A 13,428-nucleotide genomic window follows, 5' to 3' on the forward strand; every position below is an offset into this window, starting at 1 on the left:
ATCAGGAACTCACCAAGTAGTTCCAGAACTGACTCCAGACTGCTGAAACACCTCTCAGAGTCCTTCAAGTGTGCTCGCACTATCTTGTCTGTTTGTTGTGTTATTTAACAGCTAAGTAATTCACTTACGGGTGCCTCAGTGGTCAAACTGCTGGCAGCACTTCATTACCTAAACACTTTGGGCCAGGCAATGCAATTGACCCAGGGAGGGTAGAACCTGTGGGACAGGAGAACAGGAATTTCTATTTATTCAGAGAAAGTCTTTCGAGACAAGACCATACCTGCAGAGAGTTGTGGACACAGCCTAGTGCTTCATGAAAACCAGCTTCCCCTCCATGGACTCTGTCTATACCTCTCGCTGCCTTGGTGAAGCAGCCAGCATAAGCAAAGACCCCACCCACCCGGGTCATTCTCTCTTCTTTCCTCTCCCATCAGGCAGAAGATACAGGAGACTGAGGGCACATACCACCAGGCTCAAGGGCAGCTTCTATCCCACTGTGATAAGACTATTGACGATGAGATGGACTCTTGACCTCACAATCTACCTTGTTATGACCTTGCACTGCATTGTCTACCTGCAATGCACTTCCCTGTAGCTGTGACACTTTACTCTGTACTCTGTTATTGTTTTTAACCTGTACTGCCTCAATGCAATCTGTACTAACTCAATGTATCTGCAATGTGTAATGAATTGACCTGTACGAACATTATGCAAGACAAGTCTTTCACTGTGCCTCGGTACAAGTGACAATAATAAACCAATACTAATATCTATACCTCTCTCTTGAGTAACATTCACAAGTACTGGTTTTCATAATGGATCTTAATTAATAATGGATCTGAAAATCTACAACTGCTCTCTCTGTGAAGGCCAAGGTCACAATAACTCTCAACTTCTTAGCTTCTGGATCATTCCAGGTAGCAGCCACTGATCTCTGGCATTACCCATTATCTCAATTTGCTGACCTCCGCAGCGCTGAAGGCCACCCAGCTGAATGACCTTGTGCGGTTTTATTTTAGTGAGGTGCAGGTAGCCTCTTGTGCAATGGGATATGCCAGAGTTTCTGGTTTCCCCAAAAAGCATGCAGCTATCGGCTCTCATGGTCTCATAAGGCCCATTTGAAGAAGTCAGATCCCTTCATGAATTCAAAGGGCTTCTAATCCCTAAGCACGCAGTTGCTCATGAGAAGAATGTTCTAGCTGTGAATACTATGTTGCTTGGCAGCTCCCACAGCTCTTTCAACTTTAGGGAGTCTGCACCACCTGATGTTTTCAGTGACAGCACTGTCCTGAAGGATGGATCTTGGTGTCAAGGGCTACCGTCTGTTTCCATGGTTTTTAAACCCTGTTAGCTTACTCACCTCTCTAACTCAGCATCAATTCAATGAAATCCACAGAATGACGATAAAAGCAGAGTTTGCCATCGATCTTCTAGAAATTAGATTCTGTTGCCCTGTCAATGTGAAGGACAATGCTGCTGTATACTCCCAGCTGGTGTGGAGACTTCATTGTGGTGTGCTGCATAACCTGGCCAACAGGAGACAAGACCAAGATATCCAAGTATTTTGCCACCACAATCTTTGCATTTCCTAATGAATGACACCTTACGACACTCTAACCTCTGCATAAAAATGCAGTTTTCTTGGAGAACCCCCATTTTCCAATGTTAACAAAAGTCAAAAGCTTTCACACTTTGGCCTCCTGATCAACACTGATGGCTGATATCCATCAATGCAACTGATTGAAAAGCATGTCACAATATTGGATAATACAGCAGGGTAATAATTGGATAATAATGCCTTGAAGGGTTAACATTTCAAGCCCACACTCTTCAGCAATATGGAATCCCTTGTAGAACTCACCTGGAGTCATGGGGTTCCAGCTAAGCCATTAAGCCAATTCCAATATGTATAATGAGGAAGTGCTGCCAAAGTCTCAGTGGAAGAAGGACTTCATCCTACTGTACCCACAGCAAGAAAATGTGATCATTATGTTGTCATGCTGGTTGACCTGAAATGCTTTCCATTAGTACCTTTACTAAATGAGACAGCAGCACAGCAATGCCATAAGTGCCAGACCACAGTGTCTTCTTTCCGTACACTGAAAGATATTAGGTGCCCTAACTGAGAATGCAATGAAACATGTGTGTGGAAAATCATAGAAAACAAAATGAAATCAAACAATGCAATTTCAGGAAATAATAAGATTTGTCTTAGCAGTGAACACTTCAGTATCATTCCCTATTGGCCACTTTGAACGTGGGTTTAGATGTCTTAATTCTACACTGCTGTATACCAGCTGTGGGTGTTGTCTTTAAATATCATGACATAAAGGACAGGGAAAGATTCCTGGTGATAGCCAGTTCTACACAGTTGTGTGACCTTGAACGCTGCCATATTCAGTGCAACCAAAACCACCTTGTCTCTGGGAGAGTCAAGAAACCAGACACTATGCTAATTTGGGGGAAAATACCAGAGAAATTTCACTCTAAGCCTGCATCCAAGACATCAAAAACTGTAACCAACCAAAATCAAAACTTTGGCTCTGATAACCATAAGATAATTACCACCCCAGCCATCGGCGTCCAACACACAAGCTGCCAAAAGGTTGTTCAGACATCCCGTGAACAAAGAACTGCCCCATAATATCTCACCTGGGTTTGTTCTTGTACCATTCAAAATTGTGACTCCAATTGTAGATGTAAGCTGTGCCCCAAACAGCTTTAAGGTGATGAACCAGCAGACATAGTAATAACAGCACTTACTGCTGATCTATATAAAAGAGAGATAATAATCATAATGGAGCATTATTAATAAGCATACCTTGCAGATCTTAGTTTGTGAGGTGTGTTGCACTGTGGTGATTTCTCTACATATAGAATAGGGTAGGCTTAGTTTGGCAAAGGGATGCCAGAAAACTGTTTCATCTTACCGTTCTCAGCTTCATGCTGGGGCTTCTCATTACGGAGACCATTTGGATTCTGCACTAGGTGTCAGTTGTTACCAAAATGCCAAAAAGTATGATTTAATTGTCCTATGAAGTTTGTTCCTAAATCTAAATCTGTCATATTACAAACTCCTTCCGAGACTGGACAGGTGGGATTAACGACCTTATTAATGACAGTGCCTATGTGTGGAGAGGCAATTTACCTCATGCAGTTGGAACAAACCTAGCTGTCCTCTAAAGTAGGCTTCCCATTAATTGTTACACTAATTACTGAGAAAGCATCAGGTCTCTGTTTAGAGCCAATGCCAATGAAGTGACTGACTGTCCCATTCAGATCTGTGCACTCCAGTGTTGTTGTGTGCTGATTTATTTTTTGATGTTGCTCTTTCTTTACTGCATGTGCGCCATTTATAGTCTGTTCCTTGGGGAGTGGCAGCATGTCTTCCAAGATACCATTCTTTCTGAGTGAAGCCACAATGTGTGTGTTGACGAGCAAGTCATTTATCGGGTATTGTAGTGGTCTCATGTTTAAATTATTGGCTTTGGGGCAGCTCCAAGGACATGAGTTCAAATCTACCAGGGAGAATTTCAAGTCATACATTTAACTAAAATCTGTAATAAAATGTTAACATGAAAAATGGTGAGTGTGAAAAAATGGCTTTGTTGTAAAAGCCCATCTGGTTAATTGATGTACTTCAGGAAGAAAATCTATTACTCTTACCTTGTCTGGCCAATGTGTTGACTCATAACAGCTCTCCAAAATGGTCTGGGATGTTGATGTGCAATGAAGACCAACTTTACCAGAAAACTCCACATCCTATAAATAAATACATTAAAAAAAACAACTGGAAGGATTAGCATAGACAGGTCAATTCTCCACTTCCCACATCCACAATCTTAGGGAATGGTAGGAAGTGACAAGCAATAATCAAAGACCTCTCCCACCCCAGACATTTCATCTTCTCCCCCCTTCCATCAGGCAGAAGATACAAAAGCTTGAACCACACACCTCTAGTCTCAAGGACAGCTTCTATCCTGCTGTTATAAGACTCTTGTATGTTAATGATGAACTCTGACCTCACAATCTACCTCGTCATGGCCCTTGCACCTTATTGTCTACCTGCTCTGCACTTTCTCTGTAAATGTAACACTATATTCTGCATTCTGCTATTGCTTTACCTTTATACTACCTCGAGGTACTTATGTTTTGAAATGATTTGTATGAATGGCATGCAAAACTTAGTTTTTCACCGTATCTCGGTACATGTGACAATAATAAACCAATTCCAATTCTAATTTCAATCTTAAAACCAGAAATCTGCATCACCAAGATTGGCTAAATGTTATTAACTTTGGTAGACTCTCTGACGTTGCCAACTTACATTATTTGGATAACAAGTTGGTTTCAAAGGCAAAATACAGAGAGAAGTGCTAATTACTGGGGTGTAAGTAATGGCGACCATCCAGCCTTCACCCCCACTCCCACCAACCCATGAGTCAGTGCTGGGATCATTCTTTCTTAATATATAAATGATGGAGACTTGGATATGACAGTAAGACATTATCATCTGAATGTGAATGTGCTTAGTATTGAAAATAACATAATCAACTTCAAGAAAGCAAGTTAATCAACAGTGGCAGTAAATGGTGTGTGAAACAATGCAGAAATATGCACTGCGATGGATTGCAGGAGGATAAATAAGGGAACACTATACACACTATATTGAAATTGAAATGAAAGAGATTCCTCAAGCAAAGATGTTATTCTGCTTGTGGAAAAATAGAGTGATTAAGCAGTTGCCAAGAAGGAGATATTTTGGAACTCATTTCCAGTCAAATCTTGTGTACATGTAAGATGAGCTATTTAGCTTTATCTGAAGGTGTTTCCACTCAATGAATTAATATCTCAAGATGGGGAGGATGCCTCAACATCACACTAAATAACTTCTTTTCAGGCTCAGAAAAAAGGAAGAAGCTGTAATTTTACAATGCTTTTCGTAACCTCAGGATGTCCCAAAGCACCTAACAGCCCATGAAGTACTTTTGAAATATAGCTAATACTATACTGAGTGTAAATGAAAATATGGCAGCTGATCTAAAAGCAGCAAGCTCCCCAAAAAACAGCAATGAAATCATTAGTGTGGGCGATGCTTGTTGAGAGATATACTGTATCTAGCTTGGACGTTGCCAAAATTCCCATGTTCTTCTTTCAATAAAATGTTGCAGTATCTTTTACATCCACCTGAGAGAATGTTTAGCTTCTTATCCAAAAGACCTCCAATGGTGCAACACTGCCTCAACTCTTCAATGGAATACCAGCCTGAACTAAATGCTCAAGCCTCTGGTGTGGGACCAGCTGACTCCAGGGATGAGAACTACCAGCTGAGCCACAGCTAATAATTCTCAAGCCTAACAGTTGAATGGGATACCACAAAGTCTGTGGCACCATCAGTGTTTTATCCCACATTTGGAAGAGGACAGCACATCAAAAGGGAGAAATCCAGATGATTCCAATGGAATACCCTACACACGTTAAGTGATGTTAAGAGTGCGGACAGGGTGGAGAGGAGGGCCATTAAAATTCATTCTCAGCTGAAGGCACATTTATTACCAAATAGGCTAAAAGAGTTGAGACTCTTCACTCTTAGCAGGTGAGCTTTACAAGGTGACGAAGAGAATAGATTATGGTTGATTTGACTACTTGTTCCATTTACCTCGGCTTCAACTGAAGTCACAGTTCTGAATGTTACAAGGCCAGACCTAGATTAGGTATCACCCAGTTGTTTTGATTGTCCATGAGTCAGGGCCAGGGAGGAATTTCTCAAAAACTTTCCCCCAGATTAGCCAAGACTTGTATGAGGTTTCTCAACTCCCCAGAGTTCACAATGTCTTTATTGCACTGTGGCCTGTTCATATGGTGATACCCAAGGTTGCATAGTTATAATCAGGATCAGAAGTCTTTCCCTGTCCACCATATCACAAAGTCTATAGGATTGCAGGAAATGCCCTTGTGATTGGAGCTAAAGAACAGTTAATATAACTTCACAAGGATGTACTTCAAACAGCTCAACCATGTAATGGAAGATTCTTGCTAAATTATCTCACATCCTTTCCTCTCTCAGCAGTGTTTCTGCTCTCCAGCACTTTCCTTTTAATTAGCAGCAGATGCTAAGTGTCTCCCTTTGCCATCAAGAAATTTATCAGCTGCCGTCACACAGAATGCCCTGGTCTGCTCTCCAGCATTGTTCAAAATTAAACAGTGAATTGTGCACTCAAAGAATTAGTGAAGGGTGGGAGTGTTGACTGAAAACATCAGCGACTTTCACTCATCCACATAACCATGGATTTTTTGTGAATATCCAGAGCAAGCTACGGCAAATAATGTGAAACATTTTAGTGTTTCATTTCATATTTTCTCAGAACATAGAAGGAAACCATTCAGCTCATTGAGTCTATGCCAGTTCTCAGCAATTCCATCGATCTCATGTACCCAGAAATTTCCCTGCAACCTTTTCTCTCTCACATGCCCATAAACACCCTTTGATTCTGATACCACCCACCTACATCCAGGAAATTGATTTCATAGTAACCTACCATTCTGTTTTCGAATGCATAAGTGAATATTCTTTTGATATTAAACTACTGCTTATAAACGCTAAGAAGAATATTAATTTCTTTTGTGGTGGTTGAAGGCAGTTACATTCCTTTTTCATAGACATAGAAGTCTAGAGCACAGAACAAAACATTTTGAGCCATTAGAAGAACAGTCCAATTTGCCCCTTGATGCTTTCTCTGTAGACCTGAAAACTTTTCATTCCGTAAGTTGCTACTTTCACTACAATTGCTAGCAGTTCATGTCAGATCATAGCAGCATACTGTTTAACTGAAGCAATCCATCTCATCTACCCTCTGATACCTCTGTCAATTATTCTAAATCATGTCCTTTGGTATCTAACTGTCTACCAACAGAAGGATCTAGCAAAATCCATTGTAAGTTTGAACTGCCAGTAATGAAGCAGAACTTCTCCAGTAACAATTGACAACTTGGAGAAAACTTCAGGCATGTCATATCAAAACAAGCCCTCACTCCCTTCATATATGCAGCTCAGAAGGCAGATTCTTTTTTAAAAGAACAGATTGCATTGCAAAAATAATCTAATAACTCAAACATATTCTAATGGAATGTCAGAGACTGTAAACTTAATTTCTTTTCATGTCAACTAAAACAGATTTTAAATGTACTTTCATTGAAAAGTAATTCAGTTAGCACCTTACTTTTTGCCTTATGGAATATTTGATTCAGTGTTCAGTTAACCAGCAAGGCTAATGAGTGACCTTGATGTGTGTGCACACTTGAGATCTGATAGTCTGTGTTGATCGATCTGGCTTGTGTTACAGGAGAAAACCATAAAGAAGAATTCAATTTTGTTCAAATTTGGGAACAAAGTGACCAACATATTCTAAAAATAGAATATTAATAACTCATATCTTAAAGATTTATCTACAATGAGAATAATAACTTAATCATAGATTTAGTGATATAGATTTACTTACAACCAAGAAATAGGCCATTTGACCCAACTAGTCTATCTTCCAAATGAGCTCACTCCTGCCCCTGTGTTGGTAACATGAAATTTATGTTTTCAATTGTATTGTTACCAAACCACGGTGAAAGGTGATGTGGTGATTGGCCAATTTTGCCAAATGACCAGTCACGAATGATGGTGAAGGAAGTTAACTGAGATATAAAATGTGCAGCTGATTTGCTGTCAGATAGTTTGTTCTACTGTTGCAAATGAATTTCATCCCCATTAATTCCTGCAACACTCTGTGGTCCACTTTCCACAAACTGGCTGGTATCAAAGGAATCATTGATTTTTACCATTCAATCAGTTCATAATCATTACCAAAGTCTACCCTCTCTTTTACCCTTTCAAAAGAAATTTTACAACTTAGTTTTGGAAAATTAGGTACAACTTGGCATGGACTTCCCAAAGGCAACAGAATTAGCAAGACAGTGGTAGGGGGAGTTCGGTGTGGGGACAGGGTATGAGTGCCAAAGAAGATGGGTAGGTATATTTACTCAATACTGAGAGATTACAGGCAGTGGAGGAACAAAGGAATTTAAGTGACAATGTTCACTTGCATTATTTTGTACTGTATTGAAATAAGACTAATGAGTTTATAGTTTCCTGTTTCCATTCAGTCTCCTTTTTTTGCCCAATCATCATTGTGTTTCCAGTCATGGATTTCATAGAGAATAAAAATGAGTATAGATTGCTTGCTTCACAAGGCTATTTACTCAAAGAAGGACAATATACTTGTCATAATAAGTGATGAGCCACAGAGCCACTGATGTGTAACTCAAGGGGAAAAGGTTTACAAATTGTCAGCCCTCATTTTTTGAATTCATATACAGCTTCTGACAAGACATTTAGCCTGTCAGTTTTTCATCCTCGCACATTAAGTGGTTCTCTGAGTTTTAAAGTAAACTGTTATGGACTTTGTTGGATATAACATGACAGCAGTCAGAAACTTTTTCAATAAATTGTTTTTACATGTTCTTTTTATTGTCCAGTTTCAGATTAGCATTGCTTTATGCATGTTGGAACTTATTGGTTCAATGATAAGACTGCTGTATATTGATGGGAATAGTCACTGAACATGAAACATCTTTGGATGTCTGAAGATTGTGAAAGGCACCACTTAAATGTGAAGTCTTCCTTTTCTTTTACCCCCTAGTTATTTGGAAATTTAGGACATCTCTTTCTAAGTCAGAAAATCCAACAATGAATAATTTTGAAATGTAATTGTATTATTCTTTATGATTTCCATTTTTGCTTTCTGTCCATCAACCCTCCCCTTCACCTCCTCGTCCTGCCAGCACCTTCTTGTCTTATCCTGAAAGTATGAACTCATGACGGTAAAAATCTTCACCAAGCTCCATGGATTTCCACTGAGGTTCTGAAAATGCCTTGCCATAAATTCAATGGAATATTTGCAGAAATTCTGGGGAAGGGGCGGGAATGGTAGAATGCAGACTGCTAAGGTTTTACTCAAGAGGTTTCACCAGTCTTTCATCAAAGACATGGTAATAGATCACTACTCCTTGGCATTGCAATCATCTGAGTGCATCACTTGAAAAGGCTATGGAATCAGATTTCAAAAAAAAATTAATCTATTTAACCTAAGAAATAATCCTATTGCTTTAGGCAATGTATTAGATTTTAAATATATATTACACATATTCACTAGTAAATCTAAAGCCATGGGTCAATCAGTAAGTTTTAACAGAAATTGTTCCCTAGTGAGGCAAGCAATTAATACATAGTTATTCAGAAGTGCCATGGTAATTCATCCCTATTATAACTTGATCTAGAGGAGAGGTTGTAAGTGGAAGAACACTATTAGAGTCATAGGTCATACAGCATGGAAACAGGCCCTTCAACCCAACTCATCCATGCCAACCAGGTGCCTACATGAGTTAGTCCCATTTGCCTCTGTTTGGCCTGTATCCCTTTCAACCTTTCCTCGCCATGTACTTGTCCAAATGTCTTTTAAACATTGTAATTGTACCTGCCTCTACCACTTCCTCCGGTAGCTTGTTCCACATACCCACTGCCCTCTGTGCTAAAACCTTGCCCCTCAGCTCCCCCTTAAATCTTTCCCCTCTCATGTTAGACCTGTGGCTTCTAGTTTTAGATCCCCCTGCCCTGGGAATAAGACTGTGATCATCCGCTTTATCTATGCCCCTCATCATTTTATATACCTCCATAAGGTCATCCCTCAGCCTCCTTCGCTCCAGGGAAAACAATCCCAGCTTATCCAGTTTCCCCTATAACTCAAGCCCTCCAATCCCAGTAACGTCATTTTGATTAGAATCGGAGTGTGGGTTGATGGTATGAGAGATGATGAAAAATGCTTCTTTGATGCTCTCAAGTTATTCAAGGTGGTACAGGGCAGAGTAGAAGGCTTTACAAGGGTACTGGATGGAGTTCTTACATGCTGATGTGAAAATTATTGCTTTTGGCTCAACTGAAATCCAGGCAGATGACTTCAGCACTTCTTGGCTACCTCCATATAATGTGTAGCTGAGTGTAAAAGATGAACAGCATTTTGCAATGAGCATTGAAGTAGTAAAACAATCTTTATTCAAAAAGGTAAAACAAAAGCCTATCACAGGATCACAGAGTGGAAGGAAGCCATTCTTCTGCCAAGTCTATATCAGCTCTAAATTAGAGTAATCCAGTTAGTTAGACCCACAGCTACACATAAAAGCAAATACTTTCTTTTCAGGTACTTATCCAGCTCCATTTTGAACACAATAATTGAATCTGCCTCCCCATCTCCTGGCAGTGCATTCCAGACTCTAACCACTGTATAGAAAAACTTTTCCTCATGTCACCTTCAATCTCTGTCCCCTACTTCTTGACCCTTCAAAAAATGGAAACAGTTCCTGTCTATCTGGTCCGACCGTACCCCTTCATGATTTTAAATACTTCTGCAAGATTCCCTCATAATTGTCGTGCCCACAGAGATCAACCCCAGTTTCTCTATATAACTAAAGTTCCTATTCCCTGGAATCATTTGCCTTCACATCTTTCCTGAAGTGTGCTGCCCAGACCTGGATACAACACACTAGCTGTGGCCAAACTCGCATTTTATTCTGGCACCTTTTTGTGAGACAGGATCTCATTGGCTGAAAGTACTGTAAGACTGCATTTCATGATTTTGAGCATCAACAAGAGGTGGTCATAATTGGCTTTAGGCACTTGATGTCAACAGACAGACAAGCAATAAGTGTGATGTGTGCTGCTGATCTTGTGGATCAGGATCAGCCTAACATCAGACAAAAGCTCACGGATGAATGAGATCTGGCTCAGCCCAGGTGCACAATCAGATCCAGACTCCAGAAAAACTATATCATAAAATAGGAACAGAAAGTCTGGAAAAGCTTAGCAGGTCACATGGCACCTGTGAAGAGGAATAAACAAAGTTAATAATCTTTCATCAGGAGAAACTTGGGCACTACCCAGGACCAGAATTGGAGTGTAAGGATTATTGCTCATCTTTGATCTAATGAGGAGAGAGCAGGGCTGAACAAAATAGGCTTACATTTCCCACATGACTGCAGTTTCTTTCTCTCTCCATATATAATTGGAGTTGCTTTTGACCTCATTAATGCTGTTCAATTCAACAGCCTTCTTTATTTGTGTTCCACAACTCAGTTGAACTTTGTCTGGAGAAACTGTCTTCATACTTTCATTTTGATTGGTCTGCTTTTTGAACCCCTTATAGAGCTCCCTCCTACCATGTCTAATAGTTGGGGTGAGCTGGAGGGGAGCTTTTTGTCAGCTCCTGATCTATTAGCTGAAAGTCAAAGGCTAACCTACTTTCCACTGCAATTTCTGTCAGTCGGAGGTGACAGGCTAGGGATGTGCACAGACTGCCTGACGAGCTCTCTGTCTCCATCCTTTCCTTAGGGAGATTCATTCTTTCTGACTGGATCCTTTCCAAACAACCCTGGCTGTAATCATGACAGAATATGACATTGCACTAACATAATATTCCACTGAGGGCCTGTAAAATGTCTCTCAATTCAGATTTCACGATAAAATGAAATGTATTCATCTGGTGTACTTTAATTAATTATCCAATGTTCTACCCTGTAGAAATAATTGACAGAACAACTCACTATATTTTCAACGCATAAAATTTCTGGGATAAATTATTAAACCACATTTTAATAAATTATCTGGGAAGAAATTCATCTCGTTGATGATATGCAAGAAGTGAAGCAATGGATAGGGTGGTCAAAGAATTTCACTGCACCCAGGTGAATGTTTGGTGGATGTGACTATAATGTCAAAGAGCCACACAGCATGGAAACAGGTCCTTTGGTTCACAGAATCCACATGGACCATCAGGCACCATTTCCACTATTTCTGCATTAACCTGATTTTATTCTCCCCACATTCCCATCAACTCCCTCCACATCTTGCACTTAACTGCAATTTGCAATGGCCAATTAATTTACCAACCTGCACATCTTTGGGATGTGGGAAGAAACTGGGGCACCCAAGGGAAACCCACCCGGGGAGAACGTGCAAACTACACACAGACAGCACCAGAGATCAGGAATGAATGCAGATCACTGGAGCTGTAAGGCTGCAGCTCTTCTAGCAGCACCCCTGTACCATTCACCATTTCTATCATGGGATTAATCTCACTGTAACATAGGAGACAGCAGGGCAACCTTATAAAAGTTTACAAAATTATGAGGAACGTAGATAGTCAGAATCTTTTTCCCAGGGCAGGAGAGTTTGGAACTTAAGGTCACAGATTTAAGGTGAGAGGGGAGAAAAATTTAAAGGAGATCTGAGAGTTAAGTTTTTTCACACAGAAGCTGGTGAATAATTGGACTGAGCTGCCAGAGGAGGTGGCGGAAGCAGATGCAATTACAATGTTTACTCAGATAGGAAAGGAGTAGAAGGATATGGACCTAATATGGGCAAATGGGATTGGCATAGAAAGGCATCGCAGTTGGTATGGAGGAGGTAGGCCGTAAGGGCCTGTGTCTGTGCTATATGTTTCGATGATTCAATGAACTACAGAAGGTTTAACACTTGTCATTTCATCTCTTCCCACTATACAGGGACCCAAACAGTCCTTCCAGGTGAGGCAGAGATTCACTTGCACTTTTTGCATCATAGTGTACTGCAGTTGGTATTCACAATGTGGTCTCCTCTACTTTGGAGAAACCAAGCACAGATTGGATGACCGCTTTGTGGGTCACCTGTTTTCAGTCCACCGGAGTGACCAAAGCTTCCAGTTGCCCGTCACTTTTTCGTCATCCACTCCCACTCTGATCATTCTGTCTGTGGCATCCTGTACTGTAATAATAAACCCAGTCCATCCAACCCCTCCTTATAACTACAGCCCTCTATTCCAAACAACATCTTGGTGAAACTCTTCTGCACTCTCTCTATTGCTACCCTATTGCAAGGGAAAGTGTCATAAGATGGGGAGTGATTAATGGGGTTGTTAAAGTAGACCAGGGAGTTGTGAAAGCAGCATTCCTTTGGAGTGTTGAAAGGGGAGGGGAGGCAAATATGTAGACACTAGAGACTGCAGATACTGCAATCTGGAGCAACGTAAAAACCGCTGGAGGAAGTCAGCAGGTCAGGCAGCACTCATGGAAGGAAATGGGCAGACAAATTTTCTGGTCAAGACCATTTTCATGTGATGTCCAGATGAATGGTCTTGACACAAGAGGCAAATACGTGCCTGGTGGCAGAACCTTGTTGGTGCCGGCTGAAATTGCGAAGGATGATCCATTGAATGTGAAGGCTGGCGGGATGGAAGCTGAGGGCCAGGGGAGCTCTGTCTATTCTGTCCAGGAGGTGAGCGACTCAGAGCAGAAGTGAGGGAAATTGATGAGATGTAGTCAAAAGCTCTGTCCACTATGGAAGAGGAGAAACCA

This window comes from Pristis pectinata, chromosome 5 (assembly GCF_009764475.1).
Source record: "Pristis pectinata isolate sPriPec2 chromosome 5, sPriPec2.1.pri, whole genome shotgun sequence".
NCBI classification, from domain to species: Eukaryota; Metazoa; Chordata; class Chondrichthyes; order Rhinopristiformes; family Pristidae; genus Pristis; species Pristis pectinata.